This window comes from Notamacropus eugenii, chromosome 4 (assembly GCF_028372415.1).
Source record: "Notamacropus eugenii isolate mMacEug1 chromosome 4, mMacEug1.pri_v2, whole genome shotgun sequence".
In the NCBI taxonomy this organism is placed as follows: Eukaryota; Metazoa; Chordata; class Mammalia; order Diprotodontia; family Macropodidae; genus Notamacropus; species Notamacropus eugenii.
This window is the reverse complement of record NC_092875.1, coordinates 417,571,928-417,590,002: the sequence shown is the minus strand read 5'-3', so window position 1 is coordinate 417,590,002 and position 18,075 is coordinate 417,571,928. Positions and strand designations below refer to the sequence as shown.

General features: G+C 39.9%; 1 pseudogene; it reads left to right on the top strand.

The window, feature by feature from the left end:
- Positions 1–423: 423 nt before the first annotated feature.
- Positions 424–1,819, top strand: LOC140498605 (tubulin beta chain-like; annotated as a pseudogene).
- The last annotated feature ends 16,256 nt before the right edge of the window (positions 1,820–18,075 follow it).

Below are 18,075 nucleotides of genomic sequence, written 5' to 3'. Positions count from 1 at the left end.
GTCCTAGTTACAACATTTGATCTGTTCTTCCAACATATGATCAGATTGATAGGGGTCTATCCCATGTATGTATTTCTTCAATCTGAGCAGAGGGTTGGCCAATTTCCTATTCTCCCTCCAGATGTGATGAACTTGGATACAATGTTTCAAGAAGATCTGTAGGAACAGTTCTTATTTCCCTATTCAGTCTAACATCAAGCCTCTTTCTTGGTACATTTTTTATAGTTCATTAGATGAATACCATCTATTCTTCCAAAATTCACCCCTGCTCTCAATAGAACATAAACAATTATTTTCTTGTCAATCTATTCTGACTTTGAATGCACTGGCTCTTTACTCCTCTCTCTCAAGGAAATTTATCTTTTCCTCATTCCCCTAAGTCATTTAACTGTGAAAACTTATCCAGCACCTCTGAAAGAGAGTGCCCTATTGTTCTCTCTCAGAACACTTGTGTAGCTGTGTTCTGAACTAGCAGCTCCAACCTTCTGGGTAACCTTCTATTGAAAAAGAGCTTGTTCAGTGGAAAGGAGAAAATATATATATTTATATATCATTCTCTCCTCCCTGCACATAACTTGAGACAAAGCAAAAGTAAATTCTAACCATGAGGGAAATTGTACATATCCAGGCTGGCCAGTGTGGCAATCAGATAGGTGCAAAGTTCTGGGAGGTGATCAGTGAAGAACATGGCATAGATTCCCACCAGCACCTACCATGGGGACAGTGACCTGCAGTTGGACCAGATCTCAGTCTACTACAATGAGGCCACCAGTGGCAAATATGTTCCCTGGGCCATATTGGTTGATCTTGAGCCTGGAACCACGGACTCTGTTCGTTCTGGACCTTTTGGCCAGATAGTCAAACCAGACAACTTTGTTTTTGGCCAATCCAGGGCAGGCAACAATTGGGCCAAACGTCACTATATCGAGGGTGCAGAGTTAGTGGAGTCAGTCTTGGATGTGGTACAAAAGGAGGCAGAGAGCTGTGACTGCCTGCAAGGCTTCCAGCTGACCCACTCACTTGATGGAGGCACAGGTTCAGGGATGGGCACCCTACTCATCAGCAAGATCTGAGAAGAGTACCCTGAACAAATCATGAATACCTTTAGTGTGGTTCCATAACCCAAAGTCTCAGATACTGTGGTTAAGCCCTACAATGCCACACTCTCTGTCCACTCTCTTGCTCACCCAGCAAGTCTTTGATGCCAAGAACATGATGGCAGCATGCAACCCTCGCCATGGATGATATCTCACCATTGCTGCTGTTTTCCATAGTCAGATGTCCATGAAGGAGGTGGACAAACAAATGCTCAATGTGCAAAACAAAAATAGTAGCTACTTTGTTGAGTGGATCCCCAACAATGTCAAGATCGCTGTCTATGATATCCTACCCCATGGGCTCAAGATGGCTGTCACCTTCATTGGCAACAGCACTGCCATCCAGGAGCTCTTCAAGCGCATCTCAGAGCAGTTCACTGCCATGTTCCACTGGAAGGCCTTCCTCCAGTGGAAGGGATGGATGAGATGGAGTTCACCAAGACTGAGAGCAACATGAATGATCTCATTTCTGAGTACCAACAGTACCAGGATACCACTGCTGAAGAGGAGGAGGATTTTGGTGAGGAGGTAGAGGAGGAGGCCCAAGGGAGATACCCTGCCACCTCAAGTCCTCTCATTTCTCCCAACATTCTTTCCCCATCACTCTTTTCTTCTAAGGTTTGCATTTTTTTTTGCCTCCATCCTATTTTTCTCTCCTTTGTGGATGCTGAGCTCTCTTCCCTGCTTTTCCTTTCTTATGACCTGTCACTTCAGTAATATACTCTTTCCTCCCCACTCCCAGATTTCTCTTTTAGTAGCAGAATGACTCCAACCCAGAGCCTCAATTTAAGGGCCTTTGTGCCCACTAAATGCCCTCAACTAAAATGGTGACCAAGAGAAAAGGTCTAGGACTCTTTGGCTTCTATTGATGAAGTAAGGGACCAAAATGTCATATTCCTAGTGGAGAGAGTTTTCTTGGTGGGTGTTTGAGGGGAAGGGAGGAAATGGAGTGTTCCATTCCATGAAAGTCTGTTGGGGGAGACAGGCTCTCTAGCGTAACTACCATCTCCAGATACTCCCCAACTTGTCATCTCTCCAGGTGCCCCTTCCCTTTCTCTCCCCCCCCCCACAGTTTGAGGGAAGTGTTGACAGAATTATTTCTCTCCTCCCCCCCCCCAGTTTTGGTTTCTCTCCCAAGTGTTCATTTTTCTTTGGAGGGGTCTGTGCCTTACTCTGCCAGATGGGCTTCCCCACTCAGCTCTTTCTCCTCCCCTCCTTTTGGAACCCACTCACCCTTCCCAGTCTGAGAAGTGAGAATTGCTTTGATTCTCAAAACTCCCTCATTTGGGGAGGATTTCAATTTTCCTCTACTCCCCCAAAAAGTCAATCCCCTCCAAAAGAAGAGAGAAAGTGCAACAGGACACTTGCCTTCCCATCATGAAATCTTTCCTTCATTTTCTCTCATCTTTTCCACTTCTGCAATTTCTATCTTGGGCTCTTCCCTCTCCCACTTCCTAGGTTTCTGTTTTGTGTTGAACTTGCTGCTTTTTTTCACATTGAAAAGATGATGCTCCCAAACCCCAAAATAAACAAGAAATGAGGAGAAAAAAAGTGTCCTATTTCCCCAATTAGTAGAGTCAGATTCAATTCTTGTAAGCAGGAGGAGCCATCTTCACTATGATATTTCTATGAGAAATTGCTAAGGGGGTACTATGATAAGCTTTTGCCTCTCCCATCATTATTGCTGTCTTCATTACCTCCTCCTTTAACTTTTTCATATTGTCCCTAAGCGAATACCAGGGTCTAGCTCCACTAAGCCACATATAGTCAGCAGGATACTACTTGTTGCATCTGTCTGCAGCTAAAGTTAACAGATTAATCACATTGTTACCTCCTTGCATATGTTAATCCCTAAAAGCTTGCTGTACAAAAGGATTCTATAAATTTCAAGAAATCTGTGTTATCTACTGATACTCCTCTGGCCTCCTCTTCACTGATTCTCACCCTCCAAGACACTGATGATTCTCCCATCCTTTGGGTGAGCTGACTCAAAATATCTGTGATCTTCTGGGGAGTAAAATCCTCAGTTATCTTTCTAAACAGTGTGTGACCTCCTCCCCCACCTCTGATTCTCCTGCTTTCTTTTTAGTATTGGACAAATATCTGCACTTGCAAAAGCCTCCTAATCTGACCTTGTTTCATTTTTCCCCCATGCATTCTCCTGGTAATCGTCAGGCAACTAGGCCCAGCCTGTCCAAGAGCTGCATGAACATTCTTTTTGTTAGTTTTTCACTTCCTCTCAGCTAAGTGAACAGTAGCTTGTTCTTCTACCATCTGAGACACCTCCCCCGCCCCGGACCCCATGCCTTAGCTTTCTCTTCTAAAGGAGAGCCTGAAAGCTGTAACACAGAAAGATTCCCATGCAAACCAGCCAACTCCCTTTCCGTCTGAGCTTTCTCTTCCAGCAGCTTGTCTCTGCAATTACACGTAAGGCGATAACTTGTTAGCAAGGCCCAGCCTCTGCTACACACCACTTCCTGTTCTTTCTCTGATTCTATTGATATATTTTGCAAACATCTTTCCAAATCTCTAGGTTATCCTTTCTGTAGCCTCAATTTTCAGTTTTCACAGAGCCCTGTGCTTTTAGCCCATTGTCTTGCTAGGGAGGAATAAGGTAAATCCTCCCATTCTGGGATATCCATTTCTCTCTCTAAAGCCTTCCTACCTCCAAATAGAGGTCTGATATTTTGGGATCCCATCCTTGTCACCAAATATGGTGCCAATGGCATCTGTGAATATGTCAGCATAATTCTGAATTGCAAAATATAGCAGATTATCCACATGGAAGACAGAACCAAAACATTTATTTAAACACCAGAAAGCTGAATCCCAATACCAGAAAGCCAAATCATCATAGCAACAAAGAAATCTATACACAATAACAATGTAGGGGCAGTATTATCCCCAAGCCTTCCCCCTGCTAGGGCCTCCCTACAAACAAATACTCACAGATCACTGCCTGCTTCCTCTCTCTCCCTCAGCTCTAACTGCTGTGTCCAACTTCCTCTCAGTTCTGTTCCACCTTTCCTGCTCCACCTATTTGGCAAGCTCCTCCCACCACAGACTCATGTGACTCAGGCTTCCGTGTGACTCAAGCAGATCATATGGGCCTATTAATGCATGAGAAAGATCTTCCCATTATGCAAAAACACAGTAACAATACATTCACCCACCCACCAGTTGGCTACTGAGGAACCTTTGACTTTGACCCTCTGCTTGTTGAAACCCCTGGGGAAGATGTTTTTCCCACCCACGTGATGAAAGAATAGTGGACATGAAAAGTAGAGAGATGAATCACAACCTAGCATGAGATGGATTGAGAAGAAGCAAACAAGGAGAAAATGGTTATAGAGGAGATACATAGGAGACAGACCTTCCTCAAAGAAACTCAGCCTTTCACTGAAGTCTTCCAGAAAGATCTACAATTGTCCTTCAGGTACAGAGACAAGATAGAACCCATGCTTTCATTTACCAGATCAGTGAGTTTGGAGGACCTTGAACCCTAAATTATTTAGGGATGGGAAGGGATTGGGAATTACTCATGTAGGCATGTGCTTGACACCAAGTTTATTACTATAAAATTAACTTCTATTTCCAATAAATGTTTTAATACTGTTACTTGCCTGAATCTATTAATTCCATTTAATAACTAAAAACCTAGGTCTGAGATGCTTTCAGAAGTCCTCAGTTTTTATACTGAGTAAAGGCCAAACTACATTAATTGCTATTAAGAATGCCAATTATTTGAGCCCAAGTCCATGTGGGGAGATCACCCCTTGAGCAAGAAGGGGAGGACCTATGGGCTGTGTACCTATGCTAGGCTCTATTTTAGAACAAAAGAAGTATATTATTTCCTTTGAAATATAAAAATATAGAAAATAAAATGGATTTGGAGTGAGTCAGAGGATTTGGGTTCAAAATCCCAACTCTGTCACTTTCTACCACAGTAACAATGAAGAAGTCATTTAACTTCTCTGAGTCTCATGAATTTCCTCATCTATAAAATAAAGTGTTTGGACTAGAAGATCTCTTCCAGCTAAGTATCAATGATCATTTGACTTCCTTCGTACTCCTTTTGACTATCCATAGTTGATTCTGAAGGAATTTCTAGAGGAATGCTAAAATGTCAAGTTTAGTATGATAAATGATTCAATTATTCATTTATAGCAGTCTGTATCACCATCCAATGTTCTCATTGTTGCTAATTTCTGTTGTGAAAGCCAAATTTCGCTGGAATATGTTACCTGTGTTAGTAGGGCAATTAGGCGGCATCATGGATAAAGTGCTGGGCGCGGAGTCAGAAAGTTTCATCTTTGTGTGTTCAAATCTGGCCTTAGACACTTCCTAGCTGTGTGATGCTGGACGAGTCACTTAATCCTGTTTGTCTCAGTTTCCTCATATGTAAAATGAGCTGGAGAAGGATATGGCAAACTACTCCAGTATCTCTGCAAAGAATATTTCAAACGGGGTCATGAAGAGTCAGACAGGACTGAAATAACTAAACAGTATTTTAGTACTAACAAAACTTACCTGTGTTACTAGAGTCATAACAAGTTTTGAAAACAATGAAACAAAGTTGAGTCTATTCCAACAGAGAAGAACCAAAGAAGGACCAAGGACTGAGCTTTAAAGAACTTTGGGGATTTTGTTCTCCAAGTCTCTCATTTTAAAAATGAGGAAACAAAGCCTAAACAAATAAAGTCATACTGGTAACTGGTATTTTGACTCCAAATCCACTATACAGCACATTATTTTTAATTATTAAGGTTTCCTTGAACTTTTTGAAGACAATGCCATCCTTTACAGAGATGTGTGCTTGTGGTTTGTCCTTCATTCTTGAAGAGGACCATGCCATCAGGAAGATGATGCTATGACTTGCAAGTGAATTGGATTTAAGTAAGGGAGGGCTGTGCAAAGTTACCAGCCTTACTTTCTCCTCCTGAGTCATCTGGGTCCAGTGGCCAGATATAAATCAGGATGACTGGACAAAGATATGAACACATGGAGTCATAGTCAACATTTATATTTTGAAAAGTAATTTAAAATATTATCTCATTTGAACTTCACAACAACACTGGCAAGCAGGTGTTAGTTTAGCCTCATTTTACAAAAATTACATGAGTAAACTGAAGCAGAAAAAGGTTAAGTAATTTGCTCAAGTTTACACAGTCAGAAAGGTGTCTATGACCAGAGTTAAATTCTGGTCACTCCAGGTCCAGTTCTTCAGCTGTTGCTTCAAAAAAAAAAAAAAATATAAAGGATTTTCACAGCATTCTATATGTATATAGAATAATAGATATTAAAAGAAAATGAAAGGTTAGTCCTTTCATGGTATGGGAGAAAAAGCACTGGAGGGCTAGGTTTCCTAATTTAGACTGTAAACTCCTTGAAGGTAGGCACTGTCTTTTCTCTATTTTATATCCTGAATGAGTAGTAGGGTGCCTGGCACATTATAGGCACCTAATAGATGATGATTGATTGATTGAATGAAGAGAGGAGTTCTGCCCTAAGCTAGCTAGCTCTTCCACCCTGAGGAAGTCACATTATATATCTAGGTTTCTATTTCCTCATCAATAAAATTAGGGTAATACTATAAGTGAAGGAGCAGGACTAGATTATCTTTAAGGTGCCTTTCAACTCTAACATTCTACAAGTGATTATTGTATGTGGTGCTCAGAAGAACTAACAACTCTCCTGAGGACTTCCTGAGCCCTTAACGGGGCTGCTCATCTACCTTTGGTGTCCATCCATCACCCAGCTCTCACTGCTAAGGTGGCTCCAAGAAGCTATAGCATGCACCACGGCCCCGTCCTGGTAAAATTGACTTGGCATACTTGCTAAACCAGGTTGAAGATAACTTACAGGCCTCAAACCTGTTGAGGAGTTGGGGGTGGGGCATGTCTGCTTTAAGCATGTGAAGACTTTCCCTGGCAGAATGGACAGTCAGAATAATTTGTTCTAATGGCCATGAAGGTGGCTGAAGCAGGTGCGATGTAGTGCTTTGAGATTGGTTAGTCATCAAAGACACCAAAATCATCTTCTTCATCTTGAACCATCACCAGTTATTCTGGCTTTTGTCTTGACACTGGACTTTGATGATTATGGAAAAGAAAATGAATCTGAAAACTGTACAATTTTGCCTCATTTGAATGCAGCTCACACACTAGTCAAGACATCACCTCATGATGTCATTGGTCCTCTGAAAACAAAGAATGAACACTATTGTCCCAAATGCATAATGTTGTTAAAATACTCACACATACCATTTTCCCCTCCTCTATGCCAGCCAATGAATAGGCAACCACAACTTCTTAGTGCTTAACCACATGTAGCCACCACAAAACCCTGTCTCCTATATGGATCAAGAGAAGAACCCACCTCTCTAAGCTGATGTGTGCCACATTTATCAAAAATCATATTTTTATATTTATCCTGGCTTCCTCTTGTTGGAACGTTTTTTATTTCATGATAATTCATTTCTGGTTTGGTATCCCTTCACTCATGTAACTTTGGGACCTAAAGTCCCTTTGGGGGAGGTGAAGCAGGAGAAGACAGCAACAACCACATTGGCTAAGCTATTTCCCTTTGTCAAACCTCACTTTCATATTTAATAAAATGAAGGGCTTAAACTAGGATGTCTTTAAGGCATCTTTTAGCTTGAAATCCTGTGATCTTCTATAAAAAAATCATAAACACACACAGACACAAATTGGATTCGGAGTCAGAAAATCTGATTTCACACCTCAGCTCTGCTACTTAATGTACAACTACAGGCAAGTCATTGAATTTCTCTGGAGCTCAGTTTAATTATCTGTAAAATGAGATAGTTGGATTATTAGATCATACCTTAGGTCCCTTCTAATTCCAAAATTTTATGATGCTCTGAGAGTTTCCTGGCATAAAAGGTCCAAGAACCTTTCTGGGAATTTTCTCACTTCTCTTGGCTCATCTACACCCACTGAGGAAACTTGAAATAATCTCTGCATGGCAATACTCAACACTCACAAACACAAAGAACCCTCTGACTGAGCTCCCAGTACGTCTGTGCCAGTTACATAAGAAGTGACTCCCTCTCCTGCTTCCTGCCATTACTGACACCATCCTCCCCAGCTCTGCATAATGACTACATATGACATCCAGTTTTTCAGGCCAGTTGTGGGGGAGACATCCTCTAGCATCCTCCATCCACCTATTTAACACTTAGAAAAAATTCACAATTGTCTTTGGAAGGAGCCACAGATCACCCTATAATTTCTGTTAGTTAACAAACCCTACTCTGGCATCTAATTCATTATCATCCTCCTTAAGGATATTGTAATTCTCTTATTTTTGCATCTAGACTTAGCACAGTACCTTGCTTTCAGTAGGTGCTTAATTGTGTTCATCCTTTGTTGCCAAAGAAGACCATGCCATCAAAGAAATGATGACATGACTTGCACTTGACTTTGTTTTGAGTGAGGGAGGACTGTGCAAGGTTATCAACCTCTTCTAAAGTCATCTGAATCTAGTGACCAGATATTCATCAGGATGACTGCAGATGACGCAGGATGCACCAGGTGCTTAATAAATGCTCACTGAATAAGTGAATGCATTTCCTCAGGACTTCACAGTGTTCCTAAGTCTGGAATGGGGAAGCAGTGAAAGAAAGAGATACCAGTTGGGAACACAAATATTTAGTTATAACCAAGAATACAAGTGTCTATGATGTCATCAGTGTAGTGAACTCCCATTGTGGAAACTTTTTCAGCCATCACAGATCTCAACCATGTCATTACACTGTAGCCAAATCCAGGAAATTGTTTGAGACATATACAGGTTAAGTGACTTGCATTCTCTATCACACAGCTAGTAACTGTCAGAAATGGATGTGAACCCAGAATTTTTTGACTCCAGACCCACTCTTTTCATTATGTTATATTTCATTGTCACAGAACTTTATCCATCTAATCAAAGATTTAAAATTCAAAAGAAATTCAAAGGTGCTGTCATAGATCTTTGATCAAAACATTGTGGATAGTTCCTAAAATGGTACTGATCCTAACTCCTCCACACCCTCTCCTGTCTCTCTCTTTCCTATGTGTTCCCTTCAGGTCTCCAAAGGGATCTACCCAGTATGCTTGGTGCCTTCCCCACTGACTGTTTAAGAAACCTTGATTTTCTGTTTAATGTTTGTTTCCTGTCCTAATTTTTTAAATCCTCTTGGGTTAACCTGACTTAATAAGAGTCTCACTAAACTTTCCAAATAAACCTTTTTTTCCCCACATCCACTATTTCTCCCTATTTGGTGAGGTAGTACTGCTAATAATTTTCCCTAGATCCACTTTCATAAAATTTTACAAAGACATTTACACTTTAAACTGATGTTGCCCTCTGCAGCTATCTTGTCTCTGTTTGGCAAGACATCTAGTGTTTAGTGAATGAGATGATATCTAGGACTTTTTGGTGGAAAAGGAAAGACATATCATGGGAGAGAGTATTGCACAATGGAAAGAACAGTGGTTGGGAGATAATATACCTGAGTTCAACACATACACATGTACAATTACACTGTTTTATTTACTAGTAGTGAAATCCTTGTGGACCATGTTTCCTTCTCAGACTAGATGTCCTCTGAGGTCCTTTCTAGCTTTACAGATTAGAATCTCAAAGTGGGGATTAATTTACATCAATTCATCCTCCTTGAGAAATAATATTAGTCTGTTTATGTTTTTTCTTTTATCCATTTTCCTTATGTCAGTGTATTGATAATGCATTTTTGCTTAATGTTAATGTAATTTTGTTTCTTAATGAGAAATCTTTCCCATACATTAATAGGCTCATGTGACCTACTTAAGTCACATGAGCCTAAGTCACATGAAACAGGAAGAGGTGGAGCTAGAGCGGAGCTTAGAGGAAGTTAGCAATCAGAGTAGGAAAGGTAGCAACTAGAATGAGTGGGAAAACGTTCATGGTTTGTTTAAGGGAGCTGGTTTGTGGAAAGCCTAACAGAGGAAAGGCTTGGGAATGGTAGCCCTCCCTGCATTGTTATTGTGTACAGATTCTTTGTTGCTCTGATGGACTTGGCTTTCTGGTGTCTGAATAAATGTTTTGGTTCTGTCTTCCATGTGGAGAGTCTGTTGTATTTTGAGATTCAGAATTTCACCAGGATATTCATGGCTGATGTAAGCACTGTGAATATCACATTGGTGCTACAGTCAGCACCAACAACTCATTTAATAGATTAGACCAAAATGGATTCAATTGCATACTACATCTTCTCATTTTTATTCTTTATTCTAATTGGTTTTTATGTTTATGGTAAAAGATTCCCCTTCATTTCTCTTCATTCCAATAACAATATTTTGTTCATTTTCAAAAATCAGCATTGTTCTCTTTATCACTTGTACAATCATTTTTTTCTTGATCTTCCCTCTATAAATCCCTATCACTAGTGGCAGTAAAAGCTTATCACAGACAACACTGAGATATCACTTAAGCCAGATCTGGTGGGAAAGCATGGCCTATATTTGGACCCATTTAGAATTATCTTCTGAGAAATTCTACTAATTGCAATTTAAATCAATAAAAATCATTTTGCAGAAATCTTATTCCTTGATTTTCAGCATACATTTCACATCCGATTTCTATTCAACCTTTGTGTTGTTATTCCTAGTTATGTTCTCTTGGATTCTAAATAATTTCCTTCTCTTGGGCATTTTATAATTTTCAAGTGCCAGATGATGAGGAAATCCTGTGGTGGCCAAGACCTTTGCCTTCTTCAACTCCAGCTTTGATTTCTTCTCAATCCTGAGACCTGGTCCCCAATGACATCACACAGAACACCAATTCTTGGAAGCAAATGTTACCACAGGAGGTGGGGCAATTGAACTGAAGGGGCAGAACAGTTATGTCTATTGCCAATCACCTTAAAAGGGGAAGCACCCTCTCTTCCAGGCTGCCTAAAAACCACAGGCTCAGGGGTAACTAGATGGTGCATAAAGCACCAGACGTGGAGTCAGAAGGACTCAAATCCCAGCCTCAGATACTTGACACTTACTAGTTATGTAACCTTGGGCAAGTCACTTAACCTCTATTGCCTTGCCTCTCCCTCAAAAAGAAGAAGAGGTGGAGCCTCTGGGTCAAGTGTCAAATATAGTCCGGCCTATTGTAACCATAGATTGGATTAGGGAAAACATTTCAAGTCAGAAACTATGAGTTCAGATTCTGGCTTTGACTACTCATTGCCTGTTTAACTATTGACAGATCACTTTTTGAAGAAATGTTTTCCCCATTTGTTAATCAATCCCTTTTAGTTCTCCATGATCCTAAGAAAGGGAAGTAAGAGAATGAGGTAAAACACTTCTTCATGGCAGGATGGGAGACCCAGATGCTCCAGGTGACCCTGGGCAAATCATTTAAACTCTCTGGACCTCTTTCCTCAACTATAAAAAGGAAGGGGCTGATTTGTTGACCCCCTAAACTCCTCCAGAGCTTAACACGGTTCCTAACACAGAGTAGATGCTTAATAAATATTTTTTGATTGTTTGATTTTAGCCCTAAATCTACTATTCTCACCCAAAGTTGACAAGACTATAAGACTATTTCTACAAGATTACTTTTATTTGGTCCATTGCTACATTTTAAATATTAGATTAAATTGTCATAGAAAGATCACTGTCTGCTTCTACTATTCATGGACCAGAAGTGAGAAAGAAATGAGATAGTCAGTCAGTCAATAGAAAAATTGCCACAGCTAGGGGGAGTACACAAGCCAAGCAACCAGCGATCATTGATCTTGGGACATGAAGTCATCAGCACCTAAAAACTTTGATATTTCCTGTGCCCAGTACCTCAGGGGCTAACAGTAGAGTCCAGAACCTTAGATTTCCTCACAGGAATATGCACACACAACAAAGGGAGCACCAAAAAAAGGGGTGAGGGTGGAGAAGCTACTCAAGAACACCCAACTTTCCTTCCAGTTAAACTGCTCCAATGTGAAAAAGTCCCAACTGGCTCTTTTTCTTTCCCTCTTTGTAGCCAACTAGCTCTGCAATTGACATGGATGGACCAGTCTGACAAACTACCTCAGAAGTTCTGACTATTTCTATCTACTCCCTGAACAAAGTCTTAGGGTGAAGGAGACTGTTGGGACAAACCTCAGGGCTATTGCACACAAGGGTTACTTGTCAGCCCCACAGCTTGGCAGCCCTGGTTTCCTTAATATGGTCACAATGACCCTGGGTGGCTTGATGCTTTGGGTGAAGAGATGGAAAAGTAGAGGTACTGGGGGGCTCACTGGGACTATATGCAGACAACAACAAAAATGGGGAGTCAGTTCTGTCAACTAAGGGAAAAGTATTGGATTAATCATTTGGCAGTTGGGCTTTGAGTTAATGGTCTAAGAAAATTGAAACATCTTCCTTAGCACCTCTGTCATTACCAGGGAGACCCTGGGGGAGATGAAGACCCATAATTTATTACTCTCCCTATTAGGACCAAACATACATCAGGAACACAGTGGATGATTTGGAGGAGGAGGATGGAATGATAGCACATAGTTAAGGATACCCCTAAGCCATTCTCCAGAGCAGGCCCCCATTCCTTTAATCTCCCAGAATACATCAGTCTTTGCCAATGAGTTTCATATGGCACAGGACTCACTCTTGGCACTGTGGGAGTACCTAGTAATTATCCCTTTCCTTGGTCTTCCATCTCTCCCTCTCTCCCTCCTACCCTTCATCATCATTCCGCCTTGAACTCCTGCCAAACAGATCTACATCTACCTGGCCCTGAGCAGCCCCAATGTAAGCAGAGCATTCCACGTGTGGCCTCATTTAGATATATTTGCCCTGCAAGGCCCCAGGGTCCCAAGGTCATAGGGTCAGAGAAAAAGAAGAACTACCCTTTCCCAGGCTGTGACATGATGCCTCTTGTTAACCAAAATAACCCTGGCCTTTCTTGCTTTGGGATTACATTGCAAAAGCCACATAACCCCTTTACCCAGAGGCTTCTTTTCACAATATTTCTTTTGAGGTGGTATCTACCCATCATAAATCCTATGGTTTAGAAGCTTCTGCCCCCACCCCTCCAGATGCATTAGCTTAAACTTTGCCAAATGAATCTCATTTCGTTATTTTCTGCCCCATACCCTTTCATTATTGCTCAGTGCTGGCTGGAGCTTGCACTGCCTCCCTTTTTTAATACCATCTGCAGATTGCCTCTCAGTGTTCCTTCTCTCTTCTAGCACACTAATGAAGGTGTTAAAAATGATTGCCCCTAATATTAAAGTTTATGCCACCTCACTAGTCTCAAGACATGTACTTTGCCTTTAGGGTCTCCCTTAATTTTCAGTCCTTTGCCCAACCCCCTTTTAATCTGCTTGAATGGTTTCCTAGGCAAATGAATGCCTTCATTAAATCAGATTTTGAGGCATTTAAAGAAATAAAATCCAAATATTCTAAGTGGCCAGGTCTGAGCAAAAGTAGGAAGTGCCATTTTCCCTTTCCAAACTCTTTTTTTCATAATCTTCAATCCTACGTTATTCCCTTACTACTCTCATCACCCCCAAGGCTCCCACTTTCGACTATAACTACCCAGAAAACTATATAATATGAAATTACTAAGTACTGAATACTAATACTAATTACTAAATACTAAAATATTAAATACCCAGAAAACTGTATAATACTAAATATCATACTAAAACAATGATTTTACTGTATTTATTTCTATTTATATTTTTACTGTATTTGCTTCTCCAAGAATATCTTCATTTTAACAGATAACTTGAGGAACAGGATAGTGTAGGAATGTGCTGGAAATACATTGCACTTGAGCTGATTGATTTACTTTCAATGCCATTGTTTAGACCTTGGAAATAAACAAACGTTTCAAATCCGGGGTTGGTTTATTGTCTTCTTGATTTTGAGACTTAAGAAACTGTTAATGATGCAGATTAAACTTAAAATATGTGTGCATACATTTTATTTTCTGGAGAGCACAGTTATCAAACATTTACCAGCGCATCCCTGTAAAATATTATAAACATTGCTTGAGTCCAATAGGAGTGCAATAGGAGGTTCAAGGTATAAAGCCATCACCAAACTGGAGGCCTGGTAACTGCGGGATGGTGATAATGACGATGATGATGATGACGATGACGATGACGATGATGATGACGATGATGATGATGATGATGATGATGACGATGATGATGATGATGACGATGACGATGATGATGATGATGATGATGATGATGATGATGATGATGGCAATTATATAGTACTTTAAGGTTTGCAAAGTGTTTTATGTCCATTATCTCATTTACACCTCACAGCACCTCTGCGTAATGGCAGGATTTTTAGACCCCAGTGGGAAGATTTTTTTTTGGCAGAGAAAGTCTTTCTAGGCATTACCACTGAATCTGTGGTCTTAAGTATCAAGAATAATATTTCTACATCAATTTATGGTAACAAAGGACTTTCATCTTTTATTTAATCATTATAACTTTATAAACTTTAAAAAAAGATGAGAAAACTGAGACCCATCAAAGTTAATTAATTTACCTGAAGTCAAAACTCTACTAAGAGACAGGATCAGGATTTGAACTCTCATCCAACGACTGCAAGTCCAGCACTTTTCCCCCTGTACCATGATTCCTCCCTAATTAACATATAACGGAGTTGGTACTAGAAATCAGGGCTCCTGTTATTTCTACTGAGCCATGGTGCCTGATGCCTTCCCGTTGTCTGTCATTGAATTATTGCACAAAATAAAGCCAAAACTCTTCCTAAAAGCTTCTTTACTAGGCATCATCAACACTGAATTTCATCTCTGATAGTTTAGAACCCTGAGGCTGTCCCTTTAGTTTGTAAAAGCAATCTGTATCTACCCTAGACATTTCTAGTTCTCCACATCTTGGAGACTTTAAGTCTCAGTGACCAAGTTTAACAGATCTTTTTGAAAGACCTCAAGGTGACTCAAACTTTTTGCTCACTCTCTGACTTTAAGATTCACGGTTCCCATCCTAAAGATTTTTTTTTTTTAATGCTTACAGACTTACTATGTAATGTGATGGAAAGAACATGAGATTTAGTTCCAATATTTACACATTGTGGCTCTCTATAAGTCATTTAACTTCAATCAATCTCACTTTCTCTCTCTGGAAAATAGGGTTAATACAGAGTTATTGTGAGGAAAGAGTCCTATGAATATTAAAGTCCTGTATAAATGTGTGATATTATTACCTGTATTGTGGCTGTGTTTAATGAAGCTTTGCTTTAATGATGTTTTAGAAGCATTCAATACTCCCCACACCCTGTATTTGCCTCTTGATCCATCTCCCAGATGCAAAACACTGAAGTATATGAAGGAATAGAAAACATCTTAAGTGAAGGTTAAACTGTTTGCTACTCCTAAGTAGCATGCTTTAAAATTTGAAGACTGATTTGAAAGTTGATATTCAAGAGTCAAAAGTTAAAAAATTCAGGCTGTGAATCAACTTAATAGTATCTTTGAGTTTGGGTAGGGGGAGGGATGGGGTCTGGTTGCTATTTCCTACCATTTCCTTTGGGAAAGTACAAATAAAATACTTTGAAGATTCTATTCCAAAGCCATGAGAACAAGTCCTTGTCTATCTGTAATAAATAATAATTTTCACGACTAGCTATGGAGTAAACCAGGCTGTGCTTCATTCCTTTTCCTCCTTTACCCCCTCACCCATTTGCATTGCTCAAAGAACTCAAAGCATTTTGGGAATGGAAACAAGAGATTATTTGTCTCCCTGTCATTCATTGCTCTAAAATACCTGAGAAGTAAGGAAGTTGATAATGTGTCACAATCCGGTATCAGAGTGGAGACTCTTTGAGTATCTGAGGGGAAAGCTGGGACTCTATTTCATTGTTTTCTTCTTAGGAATTGTGGACACACATTGTGTTCACCCACTGTTACTGAATGTAAGTAATTCCACAATTCAAGTAAGAATGCCTCTCACACAAGGAAGCACTGAGAGAACCAGCAGCTCTTCACTTCACTTCACATGGCCAAGTCATCTGTTCCAAAGAGCCTTAGATACACTTCACAAGGATACACCAGATTTGTTCCTGGGTTGTCATTCTTTCTCTAGCATAGGCATTGGTTTATCAAAAACTCCTTCAATTAGAGAATATTTATTGCTCAGTGCTAGGGAAAGTAGAAAAAAAAGAGTATAATCACTTCTCAAATGAGATTGTAGAATGCTTAGAACACTACCTGGCACACTATAGTTACTCTTCCGTTCTTACCTGAAATGAGCTTCCTTGAATCCCCAAACTAAGCCACACAATTCACACTGGCGGAAATAAAGTGAATATAAACTGAATATTCCTCTGATGTGGAGTATGGTAGGTAACATGCTAAGTCAGTCAATCAGAGTTTATATCTTAGACAGGACCTGTGACAGACAATGATCTGGACCAAGAATTGAATAGAAGTTGGGACTGTAATATAGTTGGGAAATTGTGCAATGTTTTCAACTATCCTAAAGGCTTGCTGCCATAAAAGTTCATTTCTTTAACACCAATTTTCTGATGATTCTATGTGGCTGCAGCAATATTTCAGAAAAATTAAAATGACAGTCAATGTCATTTTTAATTGACATTTAATGTCAATTAATTGAAAGATGTGTACTGAGGCTTAATAGCCAGCAAGAGATGACCAGTAATGCTTTGTCTCAAGAGGATACAAAAGGACGATTTGATTAGGAAAGGAGGTGGCCCAGTTGTGTGACTTTTTTTATAATATTGATCACAGAGACAAGTAGCATTTTGCTTATATTATAGCCAATATTTTAAAAGAGGAAATATTGACTAAAGGTTTGAGATAAACTTTTTCCTTTCTTTCACATCAATCATGTGGAATTTAGCAGTAGGAGTTCCTGGATCCAGTAGTATACTCCCTATAGACACACACAGAGAGGGAGAGACAGTCATATATTGTTAGCAGAGGAGAAGACAGCTGGCTTTGAATTCAACAGAGGAGCAGACCCAGAGAGTCCAGTTGAGGGACCCACTTAACAGAGATGCTGCCCTCAAGAGGAAACTTCGAGAGAACACCACAAGGAGACAGAACTTCAAAGCCCTGCAGTAGCAGGAGCTGTGAATGGTCCTTACCACATGTGGTAAGGTCCTGCACCTGCACCTTTCTAATCTTGTCCTCGAGGCTTGCCACCATTTTGCCCATGGATGTGTTTGTGGAAGAGGGCAACATTTTGTCACTACCATTCTTGCTATGCCTTCTAAGTAAATGATCTTTGCTAAGGGCTAATTTATATACCAGCCAATTGTCATAACATGCAGGCAGGGGCTCATGACCCCAGTGTCAGGAATGCAGCCCCACAAGGTCAGCCCTAGCATCTGAAGGGTAAACTGCCATCTAGGATGCTTTCACACTATTAGTGTGAAAACAAAATCATAAGTTTCCTAAAATGAGTGTTATATTCTGTATTTCATTTAGTTTCATTTCATTCACTGAGAGGTACTCTGTACAATGTTCAAAGTAAATATGATTTCCACAATTTTTTTTAGAATACTACAGTGAAAGAATACACACACATCCACACATACATATATATGCAAATATATATAATATAGATGTGTACACACACACACGCACACACAAACAACCAACATACTTAGATCAGCATGTGCATCTGACTTAATTAATGACTAAACAAAACAATTTGCAAGAAGGAACTAATTACCATATTTATTTGCCTTTCGTACTACATGTGTTTCCTATCAGTCTGAAGCTGGTATTTCTGACTAGCCTGAAAACTATAAATAAGCTTACAAATATAAGCTTATTTTAAATAGACCATCTAGAAAAAAAATCTTCTAGTTGGAACTGGCCCAAATGTTTGCAAACATTGTAAAGTGCCATGTAGTCTTACAGCAAAATTATGTTTTTCAGAATTGGGAGAGGGAATGAATGTATTTCATCAACTACCACAGTTGGCAAAAAA